The following is a 21580-nucleotide window of genomic DNA, read 5'->3' on the forward strand; positions in this document are numbered from 1 at the left end:
AAATAAAAAAATAGATATTTATTTATAAATTATTCTTCATCTCCTTATATTCAACTTAGTTCAAACTATTTTTTATATTCCAATAATTACTAAAATAACTCTAATAATATTAGGGTGAAGCGTGTATTAATATTCACATTAACAATGTGAATGTTCCATGATGTAAATATTCACGCTGTCAATGGAACATTCATACTATTAAATTTATTTAATGTGAATGTTTAAATCACTAAGTTACTAAAGATTTAAAAAATATTTGTAAGGGTAAAATAAAAATATTTGTAAAGATAAAATTGTTTGTAAAATATCTTAAATATGAAAATTAGGATTTGATGGATCAAATATCTAAAATAACATGATTTATTGAAGTACAATAATATTTTATGAACTAATTAAAATACAAATAGTTGAGAGACTAATCAAAATACAAATAGTTGAAAGAATATTTTCCAAAAAAAATTTCAATAGTTTAAAATCGAGCGTAAGTACCATTCCAGTAATTAATTATATAATATGCCATGTATCAATTAACAAGAGTCACAAATACATCCTAAAACATTAAGGGCTCGTTTGTCTTGCTCTCTAGCAGCCCAAAACGGACTGTTGGTAATGAACAGTAATAATATATCATGTTTGTTTTATTTATGGTGTTTCGAATTGGTAGTCCCTTCTAAAAGGCCTTGGGCGAGGGAATTGATATTCTAGGCGAGAAGATGGTATTAGAAAATAGTCCGTTTGGTTTAGTATGTTACCGGTTATCCATCCAGACTTTCGGCTGGACGTCCGGCCGGTCAACTACAATTTTTTTTTTTTTACATGTTGGCCATTTTTTTTTGAACATTAATGTTAAAGTTTTTATTTTTTTGGTTAAGTAAAAATCATAATTTAATTTGTTTTATTATTTTATATTTATTTAATTTAACAATCCCTACACTGGGGGTGTTTGTTTGGGGTTTTGTGAGCCAACTTATAACTTCTAGCTTCGAAAAGCTATTTTGGACCGTTTGGTTAAACTTATTTCAAACAGCTTCTGATTCTAACAACTTATTTTAACTCAAAAAAATTGATTCTGAGAAGTTGTTCACCCTTTACTTCTGATTATTAGTTTCTGCTGTAGACATGTTAAATTACGGTTATACTCTTAGATTTTTGTATTTTTTATTTTTTTAAAAATAGAAAAAAAATCCAAATGGATTATAGATTATTATTATTATTATTTAAGAGAAATGTAGACAAGTAATAAATAATAAAAAATAAAAGTTAATTGAAAAAACTACTTCACAGCTTATTTAACAAATACTACTCAGCAACTTAAATCTATAATCCATTAGTTATACCAAACAAATTAACAACTTATGATTAAAGTCATATTGGGGGTGTTTGGGAAGAAAAAAAATAGCCAAATTTAGGCTAAAAATCACAAAAATACAAAATAGGCTAAAATAGCTAATAAGACAAAATATCACATCAAACCTATAATCATTTCACTTTTTCTCTCACAAACATCACATCCAACCACAAAAAAATCTAATCATCTTCCCAAACACAAAAATTCTAGCCTACTTAAAATAGCCAAAAACTAAAATAGCCACTTCCCAAACGAGGCCAATCTATAATCTGTTTTAATAGCTACACAAAATAAGGCTACTAACAACTATCATCAAACCAAACTTAATTTTACTAATTTGTTCACTATTAATCTCCTCACTATTGATCTCCTCACTATCAATCCCTTCTATTTTATTTCTGAAAACAAACGGATCCTAAATATAAACTTAATTAATTGCATAGCATGCAAAAAAAAAAAAATTATCGAATGATAAATAACACAAAGAACTCAATATTTAAAATTCTATAGAGTACCAATACCCATATGTTTTCCTTTTTTGTTTTAAAAAAATAAAAAATAAAAAAAACAAAAAAAACCTTGTAATATTTTATTAACATCAGGAAATTTTTTTATAATATCATACTTGTGATAGATTATTATTACTATTTTTTTATTGATGGGTGACAAATATTCTCAAGATCTATATTTGTGTGTGTCAATTTTCGACCACACTGCCAATCAAACACACAGCTGGAGAACACTGGTAGAATAGATTAAGCCCGAACGACCTGTCACAAAAAGAAGAGATTTTGGCGGTGGTTCGTCTACCTGGGAGCACTCCGACGATCAAGTTAGTTATCTCTCAAAGATAGCAAAAGTGCTTAACTCACTATTTAGAGTATAAAAAGCATACCTTAGACCCAAGAGGGTGCCTCTCTTTTATAACCAACACAAACCTAGTCTCAATAGAAGCATAGTTTCAATGGACTTAGGATTACTGCTAATCTTGGACTCCCAGTAGGATTGGGATAAACTTTTTAAGAGTCTTATCTTTGCCCAAACTAAAATCTTCTCTCATTCTAAGACTCTTGTCCCTTATCCGTTTATCTCGGATTCCGGTATCTTCGCAGATAATCTCGACCTAGCCGAGATGATCTCAGCGTCATGACCAGCACACGTGGCACCTTGGCTAGCACTTCGGTGACACCTTGGCCACGTGTTGTCTTTCAAAAATTATGTCCTCACAACTGCCCCCTAGGTTCTATTACCTCGACATCCTGAGGTGATGGAACCTATATTATTCATTCATTTAATCATGACCCCGATTTAACTTTAGCTTGTAAATTTTTCTTAAAATTTCAACAAGTGTTAAATATGATCTCGGTTTAACTTCAACTTGTAAATTTTTAAAATTTCAACAAGTGTTAAACATGACCTTAGTTTAACTTCAACTTGTAAATTTTTAAAATTTTAACAAGTGTTAAACATGTTCTCGGTTTAACTTCAACTTGTAAATTTTTAAAATTTCAACAAGTGTTAAACATGTCATCGGTTTAACTTCAACTTGTAAATTTTTCTTTAAAATTTCAACAAGTGTTAAACATGACCTCAGTTTAACTTCAACTTGTAAATTTTTTTCTTTAAAATTTCAACAAGTGTTAAACCGATCTTGGCTTGAAAATTCCAACTCCCAAGCATCATTCTCCATGCCCGACCTCCGTGAAGGCTGGTGAGAATGCCCCTTTGCCCTGTCGTGCTGAGGGATTGCATAAATTGTGTTCTGCCCCCTTTTTGGGCATCTTTCTTGGCCGCTGGAATCTGCGTATCTTGTAAAGGGAACGGTGACTGCATGACGTTGTTCTGCATTATGAAATTGACGACCATTTGCAGGTTCGGCAATTTGTCCGTCATTCCCTTCATCTCGTCATCCCTCCGCAGGCATCTATCTTTTCATACTTGGAGGTCGTCCTCATTATAATACCCATTCCGGTCCGATTTCTTCAGTACGCTGCTCTCCTGGCCGACGTCATTTTCTCTGTGATTCTTATCGCGAGTCTCTTTATTGCAGTTGTCTTCTTCGACGTCAAGGTTAATATGTTTCCTACTCTCAGTAGGGGTGTCGTCCCCAACCTTCTCTTTATGTCCGTCGTTGGTCATCTATTCTCCTTTTTTTTCCACAGACGGTGCTAAAAATTATGGGTGTTGATTGCCGACCACACAACCAAAAGGGGAACTCAGCTGGAGAGCACCGACAGAATAGATTAAGCCCGAACGACCTGTCACAAAAAGAAGAGATTCCGGTGGTGGTTCGTCTACCTGGGGGCACTCTGACGATCAAGTCAATTATTTCTCAAAGATAGCAAAAGTGCTTAACTCACTATTCAGAGCATAAAAAACATACCTTAGACCCATGGTGGTGCCTCTCTTTTATAGTCAACACTTATCTAATCCTAATAGAAGCCTAGCTTCAATGGATTTAGGATTACTGCTAATCTTGGACTCCTGGTAGGATTGGGATAAACTCTCTAAGAGTCTTATCTTTACCCAAGCTGAAGTCGTCTCTCATTCTAGGACTCTTGTCCCTTATTCCCTTATCCCGGATTCTGGTATCTTCGTAGATAACATCAGCCTAGCCGAGATCATCTCGGCGTCATGACCAGAACACATGGCACCTCGGCTGGCACTTCGGTGACACCTCGGCCACATGTTGTCATTCAAAAATTATGTCCCCACAACTGCCCCCTAGGTTCTATTACCTCGGCATCCCGAGGTGATGAAACCTATATCATTCCTTCCTTTAATGATGACCCCGGTTTAACTTCAGCTTGTAAATTTTTTTTAAAATTTCAACAAGTGTTGAACATGACCTCGGTTTAACTTCAATTTGTAAATTTTCCTTAAAATTTCAACAAATGTTAAACATGTCCTCGGTTTAACTTCAACTTGTAAATTTAAATTTCAACAAGTATTAAACATGATCTCGGTTTAACTTCAACTTACAAATTTAAATTTCAACAAGTGCTAAACACATCATCGGTTTAACTTCAACTTGTAAATTTAAATTTCAACAATTGTTAAACATGACCTCAGTTTAACTTTAACTTGTAAATTTAAATTTCAACAAGTGTTAAACCAACCTTAGCTTGTAAATTCCAACTCCCGAGCATCATTCTCCAGCCCTCTTTGATTCTTCATGTCTGACCTCTCGCGAAGGCCGGTGAGAATGTCCCTTGGTCTCACTATGCTGAGGGACTGTAGGAACCGTTTTCTGCCCCTTTTTCTGGGCATCTTTCTGTTCGTCGTTGGCTATCTATTCTCATTTTTTTCCCCACAGACGACGCCAAATTGTGTGTGCCAATTTCCGACCACACTGCCAATCAAACACTCAGCTGGAGAACACTGGTAGAATAGATTAAGCCCGAACGACCTGTCATAAAAAGAAGAGATTCTGGCGGTGGTTCGTCCACCCAAGGGCACTCTGATGATCAAGTCAGTTATCTCTCAAAGATAGCAAAAGTTCTTAACTCACTATTTAGAGTATAAAAAGCATACCTTGGACTTAGTCTCAATAGAAGCCTAACTTTAATGGACTTAGAATTACTGCTAATCTTGGACTCCCAATAAGATTGGGATAAACTGTCTAAGAGTCTTATTTTTACCCAAACTGAAGTTGTAATGACCCCGAACCATGCAATTAATACTAATTCATGATTTATTATGCTTACTAGTAATTTATGAAGGATTTGGGATTTATTTGCATGTGTATTGCATTATTTATGTGTTTCTATCTATTTTCGATAAAATGATCTGTTTATGTCTTTGACTTTAAATTGCAAATTGAAAGCCTTATCAGCGTCCGAATCAGGAACTGACTTGATTTATGTGCTAGTTAAGATTTATGGAATTTTATGGTAGGTTTAATTAAAATTCAGTTCGGAGCGATCAAATTAGATTAAATAATACTTGATGAAACATAGATTTGCTTATGTCTTTGACTTTAAATTGCGAATTGAAAGCCTTATCAGTGTCCGAATCAGGAACTGACTTGATTTATGTGCTAGTTAAGATTTATGGAATTTTATAGTAGGTTTAATTAAAATTCAGTTCGGAGCGATCAAATTAGATTAAATAATAATTGATGAAACATAGATTTAGTGAATGCTCGTAATTACATTTTTGCCCCTTAGTGGGCCACTTTGTCCAATCTTGATTAGGAGCTCTTGATTCATTCCCTCAGCCATTTTGGGACCAAGAAGAAACGTAGGAGAGTGAGAGAGGGAAAATTGAGTTCAACAAAGTATTGGCTTGGGAACTAGAAGGATTGAAGGTTAATTGTGCAAATTGAGCTTGTATATCTTGTCATTCAAGGTCTAAGGTAGGAGAACCAACTTCTTGAGCTTGCATTTAAGTTTAATTCTTGCATGGTTCATGGAAGTTTAGAGTTTAAGACAAGAATTGGTTGAAAATGTTGAATTTAGAGCTAAATCATGCATGCATGTGCATATCTTGAAGTTTAAAGTTGTTTTCATGGAAATTCTTGCATGCATGTTTACATTTTGGTTGAAGTCCATGATTTCATCTTGTTTTTGAAAAAATTGGCTCTTAGGAGCATGAATTGGAAGCCTTGAGGTTGATTAAATTCATGCATGTTACATATCCATCATGTTCTTGAAGTTTATTTGAAAATTGTGTTTAATTGAACTACCTTTGGGTTTTGATTCTCAAATTGATCTTTGAAACATGTCATATTATGAGTTTACAAGTGTTTTTCAGAAAATTAGCCCAAAAGGATCGAATTTGATGCATTGTAGTTGAGTTTTGAGCTTAAGGTTCGAATCTGGAAATTCCAGATTTTGGATTTACGCTCGAGCGGGGAACTCCACGCTCGAGCGTACATACTGGGTTTATGTAGTACGCTCGAGCGGGTAAAATGACGCTCAAGCGGGAATTTCGTGTATTCCGTACTTTGCCTGTGTTTACAGTCCGCTCGAGCGGGGTAATACACGCTCGAGCGAGGACTTGTGTCTCACGCTCGAGCGGGAATCGAGCGCCCATCGAACGTGAATTTCTTGCATCCATCACTTTCACTGTACCTTGAAGTCCGCTTGTCACGACCCAAACCCGGCCCTATGGGTTTAGCACCGTAACCGGCTAGTAATCCGAGATTACCGAAGGCCTGCTTAACAGTAGTACAGTAAAACAGAGTGCAGGGCCCGGCGGAAGCCAATACAGTAAATAAATAATGTCCATTGAGCTGTGACAGTCTGTATGCCAAAAAGATTTTTCATGCATTCATACATACAAACAGTACAGTCTATACAAAATTTACAGTCACACAGTACAGGGACCTAATCCCTTGATAATAGTACAGTTAGTAGCTGACAGTCTATACAGAACAGTAAGACAGTACAGAAGGGGGAATTGTAAAACACCCCTAAGCCTTAACACGGTAGGCTCGGAACCTCGCAGTGAGGCACATAGGCTGGCTTGACAAAACTGGAGTCTAACCCACGCTCCTAGCTCCGATCTGGTGGCTGAGCACCTACATATATATATATATATATATATAAACAGTGAGCTAAAGTCCAGCGAATAACATAATGCGTAAAGAGGTTAAGAATGAAATGTCCTTACGGTAATGAAAGCAGTTCATTAAACAATACTTCAGTCTTTCAGTCAGAACAGTTATTCAGTCATATGTGGTACATCCATTAGCATAGCAGTAAACAGTAGGTCTTAAAGACCGAACAGTAATGATGGCCATCAATCAGTAAACAGTAGTGGTTCCGCGAGGGAACCGACAGAGATCTCTGTAACAGTAGCAGTAACAGTATACAACAGTTACTAAGGATGCCACAATACATTTGAGAATATAGGACATACATTCAAACAATTAACAATAATTACTTCAGAAAACGGTTTCATTAAACAGTCAGAAACATTCTCAGTTGAACATATCTTTACACAATTGTTACTCACAAAGTTTGGGCTACAGTATGCTAGAGCGTGTCTCCCCAGTCGCGAACCCTACACAGTTCACAGGTTGAACACACACTAAGCCACACAGTTGGAAAATATCATAACTTAATCCCTAATGCCTCGGTGTGTTCTACATCTATACTCTCAAAGATGTCTTGAACTAGGTCTAAGAATGCCTAGAATGGGATGAGGATGCAAAGATGTACTCAAAAAGCCGTTTCAGAATTTTCAGAAAAACAGAGTCCCGCTCGAGCTCAGGTTTCCCCGCTCGAGCGGTCATACAACAAAGGTACACGCTCAAGCGTCGACTTTCTCGCTCGAGCGTACTGTAAAAGTACTGGATGGGTGAAATCTCCGCTCGACGCCCGCTCGAGCTTGAGACACAATCCTCCGCTCGAGCTCCCAATCCTCCGCTCGAGCGGACTGTAAAACAGTGCAGAGAAATACTGGATGCTCGAATTCCACGCTCGAACGTCACTTCTCCCGCTCGAGCGGAAGTGCAAAATCTGGAAATTCCAGATTGCACCTCCAAGCTCAAAACCAAGTTTAAATGCATCAAAACCAACCCTCTTGGGCTGAATTTCCAGAAAACACTTGTAAACATATAGAATGACATCGTTCAAAACTCAATTTTAAGAAATCAAAGCCCAAGGGTGTTTAATTCAAATCCAATTTCAAACCATTTTCATGAACAAGATAAACATGCAAACATGCATGGATTCAAACCAAATTCAACCTTCAAAGCTTGTTCAGATGGACTCATTTCTTCAAGAACATGATGAATTCATGGACTCAAGCCTAATTATGAACATGCATGTACAATTTTACCATGAATTCAACTCAAAACTCATCAATTCAAACATGCATGCATGAATTATGTTCTAATCCTACATGTATGAACTAAAACAAGACTTAACTTTGCAATTGAAGCATGAATCATGCAAGAATTAATTCTATGACAACAACCAGAAGATGAATGTCCTACCTTAGTCTTGTATTCAAGGTTTAGGAGTCCAATTTGGCAATTTACACTTCAATTCCAAGCAGTTCAAGCCAATTCAACAAAATGAACTCAATTCTCTCCTATTTCCTCTCTTGGTCGGCTAGTATAAGGAAAAGGGCTGAGGAAATGGTTTTTGGTTAAGTGTAATGAGCTCAAAGATGTATAGGTAGTGGCCACTCACCATGGCAAAATGGTAAATAAGTGCAACCTTGCATTAAGTCAATATTTAATCTAATTTAATCATACCTAATCAGTTTTCAGATAAATATACCACAAAATCACATAATTTCCAATGATCCCAAAACATCAATCTATTTTCGGTTCGGCCGCCGATAAGGCCTTCAATTTGCAGTTTAAACATAAAAATACCAACAGATAATCAAACAATCGAACAGATAAAAATGCAATACAATAGATATGCTCAGTCAATTCAGTTCCAGTTTTCAATCAGTCCATTCAGTACTTTAGTTAGTTCAATTATCTGTCATAAGCAGTCCAGTTTAGCAATAATCAGTAGGTAATTCAAAAATTCTTTTCCGGTAAGCAGTATAGGGGTTGTTACAGTCTCCCCTTCTTATAAGGACTCGAGTTACCTTCATTCTGGGTGAAAACAGGATCAAGCGGGAACATATTAGGATATCGCTTAGCTATGTCATCTTCCCTTTCCGAAGTGGCATACACATCACCATGGTTCTGTCAGTCAACTTTCACTAGCGGGATCTCTTTGTTTCTCAGTTTCTTGATCCGTCTGTTTACAATCTGTATAGGCCGTTCCTCGTAAGTGTAGTCATCACTCAACACTACCCGAGTAGGCTCAATTACATGGAAGGGATCCCGGAGATAATCACTTAACATCGAAATGTGGAAAACATTATGCATGTGTTCCATTTCAGGAGGGAGCGCAACTTGATACGCCACCGGATTAATTTTCTCAATAATCTCATACGGTCCGACGTATCCTGGCGCTAACTTGCCCTTGACTCCAAAACGAGTCTGGCCCTTCATTGGTGTCACTTTCACTAAAATGTGATCACCCACTTCATACTCTCTGTCCCGTCTTCTGACGTCCGCATAACTTTTCTGTCTACTCTGTGCAGTTTTCAGTCTTTGCTGTATCAGTTTTATTTTTCCTATCGTCTCATATACGATCTCGGGCCCAAGTAAAGGCCCATCTCCAACTTCTGCCCAGCAGATCGAAGATCTACATTTTCTGCCATACAATGCCTCGAAGTGCGCCATACCAATACTCGAATGGTAGCCATTGTTGTAGGCGAATTCAACTAATGGCAGATGACTTTCCCAATCTCCCTGAAAATCAAGGACACACATTCTCAGTAAATCCTCCAGAGTTTGGATGGTCCTTTCTGATTGTCCGTCTGTCTGAGGATGATAGGCACTACTCAGCCTCAATTCAGTACCCAATGCAGTCTGTAGACTTTGCCAAAACCTCGATGTAAACTTCGAATCCCTGTCAGAAACAATAGACACAGGCACTCCATGCAGTCTCACAATTTCATCAATATAGATAACAGCCAATTTGTCCGCATTATAGATTGTCTTAACAGGTAAGAAATGAGCAGATTTGATTAGTCTATCAACAATAACCCAAATTGAATCCATACCTTTTCTGGAGCGAGGTAACCCAACGATAAAATCCATCGTGATATGCTCCCATTTCCACTCTGGTATGGGTAGGGGTTGCAATAATCCGGCAGGTCGTTGATGTTCAGCTTTGACTTGTTGGCAATGAAGACATTTGGACACAAAGTCGGCAATTTCTTTCTTCATTCCCGGCCACCAGAAATTCTGTTTCAGATCTTGGTACATTTTCGTATTCCCCGGGTGGATAGACAATTTTGAATTGTGGCCCTCTTGCAAAACTCTTCGTTTCAGTTCAGTGTCATTCGGCACACACAGTCTTTTTTGAAATTTCAGTACATTGTTCTCGAATTTGAAACCCGGTCTTGGCTTAGACTCTCTTTTTTCGATGATCTTTTTCAAGAAGTCATCCTGTTGCTGTTTCTCTTTAATTTCTTCTATCAAGGCTGGTTGAGCAGAAATAGCGGCTAGCGTTCCACTTTGTTCTCTCAAAACAACTTCAATTTCAAATTTTTCAAGGTCACCAAGCAGCTTTTTCTGTTCGGTGAGCAAACAAGCTAAGTTGGCAATTGACTTTCAGCTCAGTACATCGGCAACGGTATTGGCTTTTCCCGGGTGATACAGAATCTGTAGGTCATAATCTTTGATCAGTTCTAGCCATCTGCGCTGTCTCATATTTAGTTCCTTCTGTGTGAAGAAATATTTTAAGCTCTTGTGGTCGGTGTATACTTCACATGTCGCCCCATACAGATAGTGACGCCAAATTTTCAGTGCAAACACCACCGCAGCAAGTTCCAGGTCATGGGTCAGGTAGTTCTTTTCATGTGGTCTCAACTGTCGGGAAGCATAAGCAATAACTCTCCCATTCTGCATTAAAACACACCCCAAACCCTTATGAGAAGCATCACTAAATACAGTATAACCACCCATACCTGAAGGTAAAGTCAGAACCGGTGCAGTCACAAGTCGAGTTTTCAACTCTTGGAATGCTGATTCCCTTTGGTCAGTCCAGTCAAATGATATCCCCTTCTGAGTTAACTGAGTCAATGGTAGGGCAATTTTGGAGAAATCTTTGACAAATCTTCTGTAATATCCAGCCAATCCCAAAAAGCTTCGGACTTCAGTCACATTTGTTGGTCTAGGCCAGTTCACTACAGCTTCAATTTTCTGTGGATCAACAGAAATTCCATTTTTGCTAACCACATGCCCCAAAAACATAACATGGTCAAGCCAAAATTCACATTTAGACAGTTTAGCATACAATTTCTGTTCTCTTAGGGTCTGCAAGGCAAGTCTCAGATGATGTTCATGTTGTTCTATAATTTTGGAGTAAATCAATATGTCATCAATAAATACTACAATGAAATCATCAAGGTATGGTTTAAAAATTCTGTTCATGAGGTCCATAAAAGCAGCAGGGGCATTCGTGACTCCGAATGGCATAACTAAAAATTCATAATGGTTATACCTCGTTCTAAAAGCAGTTTTATCAATGTCTTCCGGTTTAACCTTCAGTTGATGATACCCCGATCTGAGACCAATCTTGGAAAACACTTGTGCACCCTGTAACTGATCAAATAAATCATCAATACGTGGCAATGAGTATTTATTTTTCACAGTTACCTTGTTCAATTCACGGTAATCAATGCACAGTCTCAACGAGCCATCTTTCTTCTTTACAAACAAAACCGGTGCACCCCATGGTGAAGTACTGGGCCTGATAAACTTCTTGTCTAACAGTTCTTGCAATTGCACTTTCAACTCCTTCAGTTCAGTTGGGGCCATTCTGTAAGGGGCTTTCGATATCGGCTGTGTACCCGGAATCACATCAACGGTAAATTCAATCTCCCTGTCAATCAAATCCCCTGGCAGATCATCTGGAAATACATCTGGGAATTCCCTGACTATAGGAATACAATTCACATCAGTTTTAACACTATCATCAGTAGACACAGTCAGCACAGAACACAGATATCCTTTACACCCCTTTCTAATTAATTTAACAGCTTTCACTGACGAAATCAAATACGGAGGAGGTACTACTCCCATTAAACACAAATTCAGGCAAACTAGGTGGACAGAAAATAACTTGTTTGGTCACACAATCAATAGTGGCATGATATTTTTGTAACCAATCCATCCCCAATATTACATCAAAATGATCAATGTTCAATGGTAGTAAATCAATAAACAGATGCATATCCCCAACAATGATTTCATATGCAGGGTATATATAAGCACATGTCATGGATCCTCCTACTGGTGATGATACGGCTAGCAGATAGTTCATGGGTTCTAAGGGTCTATTCAATTTCCGTGAGAAAGCATGCGATACATAAGAATGTGTAGACCCCGAATCAATCAATACATATGCATTTTGTGTACAAATAGAGAGGACACCTGACACAACGGTCTTAATATTTTGCACGTCTCTCGGTACTAGGGCGAACACTCGGCCCTGCCTCATGGGCTCTTTCCCGGTAGCTTTGGGGTTAGGCTTTGGTGCTACAGTTGACGCTGCTGCGCTTGGCGTAGCTTTGCTACTAACTTGCGGAGCGGAGGGACAGTCTCTAACCATGTGGCCCACTTTGCCACATCTGTAACAAGCTCGGGATATTTTATGACAAACCCCTTTGTGCTTGTTGCCACATACAGAGCAGGGTGGAATGAACCCACTCCCTTGGCTGGGGCTAGTTGTCGACCCCGTATTCTGTTTCTTGTTGGCCGGGTTGTGCTTGCCTTTCTTGAATTTGAAACCTTGCCTTTTACCATGCCATTCAGTTATTGGTGTTTCAGATTGTTTCACTGCTGCAATGTTCGACTTGGCCATCAATGCCCGGTCGAGAACACCCACAAAAGTCGGTAGTTTCAAAACATTTATTCGGTCAAGTATTGCAACATTAAGGCCACCCTCAAATTTTCTAGCCTTCTTGTAGTCAGTGTCCACCATATGTGGTGCATATCTGGCGAGCTCAGTGAACCTTGCTTCATATTCAGCCACAGACATTGTACCTTGTCTTAGTTGTTCGAATTCAGTCACTTTCCTATCCCTGACACACTGTGGGAAGTACTTTTCAAAGAAGGACTCCTTGAACTGAGCCCAAGTCATAACAGTATTTGTATCGCGGATCAACATCCACCACCTTCTATCTTCTTCTTGTAGGGTGAAGGTAGCTAACAATACTTTATTCGCTTCTGAGCACGGAAACACTTCAAATAGTTTTTCTGTTTCAAGCACCCAAGCTTCAGCCTTTAGCGGTTCTAGTCCTCCCTGAAAGGATGGCGATTTCATCTTGCTGAATTTATGGGTGAGAGCAATAATATCCCCATCATTCACATCCGCATTATGTTCCGGTTGTACCGGAGGAGGAGGAGGTGGAGGCTGTTGGCTCTGTTGTTGTTCAAGTCTAGCAGTTATCAGTTCCATCATTCTTTCCATTCTTTCCATTCTTGCCTCAGTAGATGAGGATTCAGGTTCATTTGCATTGTCCATTTCACTATAAGCAGTTATGATAGTTATAGCAATTGTAACATAAACAGTTGCATATTTAGACAGTTATCACATCAACATGTATTCAGTCATAACATAGCCACACACTTTTCAAGTTCATGAAATGCCCTAATCACTTTTCTAGGACACCCTATGGCTCATTTGGACACGTGTGTGCGGTATGACTTGTGGTTAAGTATCGCTCTGATACCACTCTGTCACGACCCAAACCCGGCCCTATGGGTTTAACACCGTAACCGGCCAGTAATCCGAGATTACCGAAGGCCTGCTTAACAGTAGTACAGTAAAACAGAGTGCAGGGCCCGGCGGAAGCTAATACAGTAAATAAATAATGTCCATTGAGCTGTGACAGTCTGTATGCCAAAAAGATTTTTTATGCATTCATACATACAAACAGTACAGTCTATACAAAATTTACAGTCACACAGTACAGGGACCTAATCCCTTGATAACAGTACAGTTAGTAGCTGACAGTCTATACAGAACACTAAGACAGTACAGAAGGGGGAATTGTAAAACACCCCTAAGCCTTAACACGCTAGGCTCGGAACCTCGCAATGAGGCACATAGGCTGGCTTGACAAAACTGGAGTCTAACCCACGCTCCTAGCTTCGATCTGGTGGCTGAGCACCTACATATATATATATATAAACAGTGAGCTAAAGCCCAGTGAATAACATAATGCGTAAAGAGGTTAAGAATGAAATGTCCTTACGGTAATGAAAGCAGTTCATTAAACAATACTTCAGTCTTTCAGTCAGAACAGTTATTCAGTCATATGTGGTACATCCATTAGCATAGCAGTAAACAGTAGGTCTTAAAGACCGAACAGTAATGATGGCCATCAATCAGTAAACAGTAGTGGTTCCGCGAGGGAACCGACAGAGATCTCTGTAACAGTATACAACAGTTGCTAAGGATGCCACAATACATTTGAGAATATAGGACATACATTCAAACAATTAACAATAATTACTTCAGAAAACGGTTTCATTAAACAGTCAGAAACATTCTCAGTTGAACATATCTTTACACAATTGTTACTCACAGAGTTTGGGCTACAGTATGCTAGAGCGTGTCTCCCCAGTCGCCAACCCTACACAGTTCACAGGTTGAACACACACTAAGCCACACAGTTGGAAAATATAATAACTTAATCCCTAATGCCTCGGTGTGTTCTACATCTATACTATCAAAGATGTCTTGAACTAGGTCTAAGAATGCCTAGAATGGGATGAGGATGCAAAGATGTACTCAAAAAGCCATTTCAGAATTTTCAGAAAAACAGAGTCCCGCTCGAGCTCAGGTTTCCCCGCTCGAGCGGTCATGCAACAAAGGTACACGCTCGAGCGTCGACTTTCCCGCTCGAGCGTACTGTAAAAGTACTGGATAAGTGAAATCTCCGTCCGACGCCCGCTCGAGCTTGAGACACAATCCTCCGCTCGAGCTCCCAATCCTCCGCTCGAGCGGATTGTAAAACAGTGCAGAGAAATACTGGATGCTCGGATTCCACGCTCGAGCGTCACTTCCCCCGCTCGAGCGGCAATGCAAAATCTGGAAATTCCAGATTGCATCTCCAAGCTCAAAACCAAGTTTAAATGCATCAAAACCAACCCTCTTGGGCTGAATTTCCAGAAAACTGTTGTAAACATATAGAATGACATCGTTCAAAACTCAATTTTAAGAAATCAAAGCCCAAGGGTATTTAATTCAAATCCAATTTCAAACCATTTTCATGAACAAGATAAACATGCAAACATGCATGGATTCAAACCAAATTCAACCTTCAAAGCTTGTTCAGATGGACTCATTTCTTCAAGAACATGATGAATTCATGGACTCAAGCCTAATTATGAACATGCATGTACAATTTTACCATGAATTCAACTCAAAACTCATCAATTCAAACATGCATGCATGAATTATGTTATAATCCTACATGTATGAACTAAAACAAGACTTAACTCTGCAATTGAAGCATGAATCATGCAAGAATTAATTCTATGACAACAACCAGAAGATGAATGTCCTACCTTAGTCTTGTATTCAAGGTTTAGGAGTCCAATTTGGCAATTTACACTTCAATTCCAAGCAGTTCAAGCCAATTCAACAAAATGAACTCAATTCTCTCCTATTTCCTCTCTTGGTTGGCTAGTATAAGGAAAAGGGCTGAGGAAATGGTTTTTGGTTAAGTGTAATGAGCTCAAAGATGTATAGGTAGTGGCCACTCACCATGGCAAAATGGTAAATAAGTGCAACCTTACATTAAGTCAATATTTAATCTAATTTAATCATACCTAATCAGTTTTTAGATAAATATACCACAAAATCACATAATTTCCAATGATCCCAAAACATCAATCTATTTTCGGTTCGGCCGCCGATAAGACCTTCAATTTGCAGTTTAAACATAAAAATACCAACAGATAATCAAACAATTGAACAGATAAAAATGCAATACAATAGATATGCTCAGTCAATTCAGTTCCAGTTTTCAATCAGTCCATTCAGTACTTTAGTTAGTTCAATTATCTGTCATAAGCAGTCCAGTTTAGCAATAATCAGTAGGTAATTTAGAAATTCTTTTCCGGTAAGCAGTATGGGGGTTGTTACACCGCTCGAGCGGAGTAATCCATGCTCGAGCGGATTCCTTTTGTCTGCATGTCCGCTCGAGCGTAGAAGGCCATGCTCGAGCGGGACCCTTGTTTCAGTAAAATTCTGGAAAGTGTTTTAAAGCGCATCTTTGCATCCTCATTCCATCCTAGGCATTCCTAGGCCATGTTTTAGACTCTATAATGAGGATAAGAGATTAGAAACACACTAAGAGCCAACGAAATAAGTTTTGTACAATTAGAACGTGTGTTTCAAGTGTGCATCTGTTATGTGTCGTGTAGGTCACGTGCCACGCCCTGTCTGATCGATCTGCTCTCTCTGTCTGTCTCCAAGCTCACTGTGAGTAATAACTCTGTAAAATTATGTTCAACTTAAGTATTTTCTGACTGGTATTGTATAATCTGTTTTCTAAAATGTTATCTTATGAATTATGAATGAATGTCCAATTTTCTGAAAAGTAATTGTGGCACCCTTAGTTCACGTGGCCCTCGCCTGGGGGTAACAATACCGTGGCCAATCTCCATGTGGCCCTCACCCGGGAGTAACAATATCGCGGCCAATCTGCACGTGGCCCTTGCCTGGGGGTAACAATACCATGGCTACTTGCGCGCAAGATATGGACCTTTATGGTCGTTGGTACCAACTATCTATGTGGGTCTCTGGACCAATCTGATCTGATAGCTAATAGGTGTACCACGTATGATCTTATGCAAAATCTGAATATGATAATGTATATGAATCTGATTCTGTTTTGAAGTCTGATTATGCTCTGAATTAAATACTGGATACTAACTTGTGATGGACATCATTTATATAACCCATTTACTCTGTTATTATTCACTGGGCTTTCGCTCACAGTTTATATTATATATGTAGGTGAGCCGGCATGTGACCAGGGCCAGAGTTGACGGCCCTCTGTACGTTTTTGTCAGCCAACCGCTGTACCTCCCGAGGAGGTTCCGATCGAGTCTAACGCCAAGGCTGTTTTTGTATTTCATGTTAGTCTTTGTGTAAGCATTGTACAATAAGATCTTGGGAAGTTCACTTCTATAAATATTTTGTAAATACTGTGTATCTGGACTGGCTTGTTTTTATATATATTTATAAGTTTGAATTACTGACCGGTTACGGTGCTAAACCCATAGGGGCAGGTTTGGGTCGTGACAGAAGTCCTCTCTCATTCTAGGACTCTTATCCCTTATCCACTTATCCCGAATTCCGGTGTCTTCGCAGATAATCCCGACCTAGCCGAGATGATCTTGGCGTTATGACCAGGACACATGGCACCTCGGCTAGTACTTCGGTGACACCTCGGCCACATGTTGTCTTTCAAAAATTATGTCCCCACAATATTCATGCATGATATAAATTACCTGCCATTGCAATGCAAAACAACAAAATCAAAATTCTTCTTAATTGCAATTAATACACAAAATTCAATGGTTGGATGCACTCACAATCTCACCTCCATACACATTTTGTAACTAAAATAGCCTCCTTGAACATGTCACGTGAGATGTAAAATCAAATTATTTAAGCAAAAAGCTAGAATGTCTAACTTAAGACCTAGTTTGATATACTCTAAAACAGTCAAAAAATCACTATTCTATTTAAGTCACATTATCTTATTTAAGTCATATCACCTCTTTACTACATCACTTCAAACCCAACTCATATTTTATAAAAAGTTAAAAAGTGCACTTATTTAGAACATTTAAAACAACCCTTAAATTTGTTATCGGGGTGATAATGCAGTAAAATAAGGAGAGATATTGTTTTTATTTTTGCCAAAATAGTTACTAATAAAAAATATTAAAAATAATTGTGATATTTGAACAATTTTGACTAGAATTTGTGACAATTTATTTTTCGTTGTTTAAACTAAATTAAGCTGATGACTTTATGTAATATAACGGTGGTGTTACATGCACCAATTAGCGTACACATTAGTGTACCAACTAGTGTTATGATATCATTAACGGCCTTTTTTATTATACAAATTATAAATACTCAAAATTTCTAAAATTATGTCACATCATCTATTGGTACACTAATGTGTACACTAATTAGTGCATATAACATTATTCAAAATTATGTCACATCATCTGTTGGTATACTAGTGTGTACAATAATTAGTGCATATAGCGTTATTCATAATCGGTAGTGCTACATGCACCGATTAGTATACTAACTAGTATACCAACACTAGTTATGAGATTATTATTGACCTCACTCATTATACAAATTAAAAATAACAAAAACCTCTTAAATTATGTCACATCATTAATTGGTATAATAATTAATACATACAATATTATTTTTTTTAATAACTTATAAATTAAAATTTTAAATTTTCAAGAAACCGTGATGAGACGTCACAAGATAAAGTATGTTTGGTTTGCATTTGGGAGATGATTTTTAGAAAAAAATTTCTAAAAAATTGTTTGGTTTGAGTTTTTTTCAAAAAAATTTCAAAATCACTTTCTCTCTTACACATCAATCAATCATTTTTTCTCTCACACACATCTACTCAAATTCTCCCAAAATATCAAATCATCCAAAACTCCTAAAAAAATAACTCTCTCAAAATATACAACCAAACAAACCAAAAAAATTTTTAAACTCTCTCTCTAAATTTTTTTTCAAAAACAATTCTCCTAAAAACAAACCAAACAAGTCCAAAAATTTTATAATTTATATTTTGTAGTGTACTATTGTTGATGTTACATTATTATTATTTTTTATACATGTAAAAATATTATACAGTTACTTATTTAAATGTTCCGTTCAATTTATGAATATAAATATAATAAAAAAATTATGAGAAAATACAAATAATTTACGTTTCTTAATCATTTAGTATATAAGAAAATTTATGTATTTCAAAATGAATGTATAATCTTATACATATTACAGAAAAATAATTTGAGAAAAAAATATTTCATTAAAGAAAACAATTACGAAAATTGAACCTAACTAATGAAAAGAATAACAAATGTGAGTATAGTGGGCCCAGGGCATGATTGGTAGTTGGTGTTACAGATTATTGTTGATCTAACTAGCACAAATAAACGTGGGGATAAATTTTATTTATTTATTTTTTTTTGTGGGTAATAAGATGTTATAGATACTTAGGCCTAATTTGACATGTTGTAAATAATTTAAAAAATTAAAAAATTATTAAAAAGTTACCATTATTTACTAAGAAAAAAAATAATAATAATTTTATACAAAATTATTGCAACACATTATGCCGTCCACAGACTTTTGAAATGAACTTTATAGAAAAATTGCATAGGATCGGTTCACAAATAACAAGGTCCTGTTCGGCCCATGAGGGCCCATTATGGATCCCATTTTGATAATCTGAACCGTTCAATATGTAGAACTCGTCGAGTACTATGTGTTTATAAAAAATCACGTTGATCGGATATCGCTAACTACATGATCAAAATAGTTTTGTATAAAAAAATGGATAGTGTTATAGTTAATGGTTGAAAAAAAACTAATCCGATCAGATAACTATCGATATCCGATCAACGTGATTGTTTGTAAGCGTATAGTACTCGACGAGTTCTACACATTGAACGATTCAGATTATCAAAATGGGATCCATGATGGCCCCCACGAGCCGAATAGCACCGTCCAATGTAATGCCCGAAAAGTATGCAACTAACTCTTATGTCATACTTCTCTGCTAGACAGGTCGGCCGTCCTGCTACTCTCCCAACCTTCTCTTCCACACTTTCTTATACAATTTTTTAATATACATTTTTTTCATAAAAAATCAAAAAGTTAACCCAAGTTTTTATATTTTTTTCTTCAACTTTTTAATCTAAAAAGATAAAAAAATATACTTATTTATGACACCCCAAACAATCCCTTAAACAAAGTTAAATACAAGTTTGGGATACAACGTGCCTAAAGCGTCATTACATAATTTATCAGTAATAAATCTAGGCAAAGTAGGAGATTAGATTGTTAAGTTAATAATGCCATGGAAATGACTTGTTTACAAGCTGTTGAACTGTTAAAAAGTCAATAATATAAAGAACACTTTGTTTGTTCCATTTAAATTTAAATTTTTTATTTTTTATCAGATCAATCTATTATAACTTTTTATAAATATGAACGAATTAATCATCAAGATAGATAAAATGATACAACACACATAACCAACTAGGCAATCATTTACTCCAAGTTAGAGAGAAACTAGTTGATTTCAAAAAACAAAAAATAAAAAACAAAAACAAAAACAAAAAAACTAATAACTCTGTCTAAAATTTGTGAGCAAATTTTATAATATTAGGTGAAGGTTAAAAATATTCAATAATATGTAAAAATTAGGAACAACTACTGAAAATAGAAAGTGGGACAATCAATTACAAAATGATCATAAATCTATTTTAATTATAGTAGGTGGATCGCAACAAAAAAAAAAAAAAATGTAAACATCATGAGAATTTATACATACTTTTACATTTTTTAAAAACATTTTTGTTCCTTTCATTTTTTACTCTTCTTTCTTTCATCTCCTGTCTACTTGCTCATTTATTTCTTACTTCTGCAACTCGCCACCATGGACTTCTCTTCCAACCATTATCATTGCCACCTTTTTTCAACCACAACAGTTCATTTTCGACATCGTAACTACCACCTTTACGCTTTCCCACTATCGATAGCCCTTCTTTCGCCACCTCACAACCGCATACTCCATCATTGGGATCTATTTTACTAGATTGAGCACCACAATATAGCTCTACTACTACGATCTTTCACTATAGGAATATTCTCCACTGCAATTAGTACCACCATAACCTTCAAATCTGTTTTATATCCTCTTTATCTTTTTATGTGTGCTTTGTTTTTTGGCAATGACTAAAGCGTGGTTCGACGTTGGAAGGACGAGACTGAGGTGGAGGTGAGCGAACGCAGTTAGGATAGGGCTGACAAAAGTGAACAGGTGGTCGAAGAAATTGTGCCTAATGTTGGAAAGGATAGAGCAAGAGTTGGCGATGACTATGGATAATGGGTTGAGACTAGAGAGGGTTAGAGAGGGTAAGGATGGGGTTAATAGCAGTTATGGGGAGGTAAGGAAGTGGGTCACTAGTGATTGTAAAGGGTGAGGAGGGGGGTGAAATATAGGGGAAAAGAAATGGAAAGAAGGGGTATTTTGGTCATTGAATTGGTAAATTTCACATCTTTGTAATTTTTGTTTAGGTAAATTACACTGATATCCCTGAGGTTTATATTTATTACAGCTCTCCCTTCAACTTTTGGAAATTACATCTCCCTCCCTGATGTTTAAAGTTTTATTACAGATTTCCCTATCGGCAATTTAAATTTTTAAATATCAATTTTTCCCTCACTGGGTAAATTACATTGACACCCCTTACATTTTAGAAATTACAATCCCCTCCCTAAGGTTTAAAGTAGCATTACCAATTTCCCCCTCGGTTAGTATTAGTTGGAAAAAAAATTCATTGAAACAAAAAATTAATTGGAAAAAAAAAAAATTTATTTGAAAAAAAAAAATTAATTGAAA

This window comes from Camellia sinensis, chromosome 12 (genome assembly GCF_055761805.1).
Source record: "Camellia sinensis isolate YWXY chromosome 12, ASM5576180v1, whole genome shotgun sequence".
Classification (NCBI taxonomy): domain Eukaryota; kingdom Viridiplantae; phylum Streptophyta; class Magnoliopsida; order Ericales; family Theaceae; genus Camellia; species Camellia sinensis.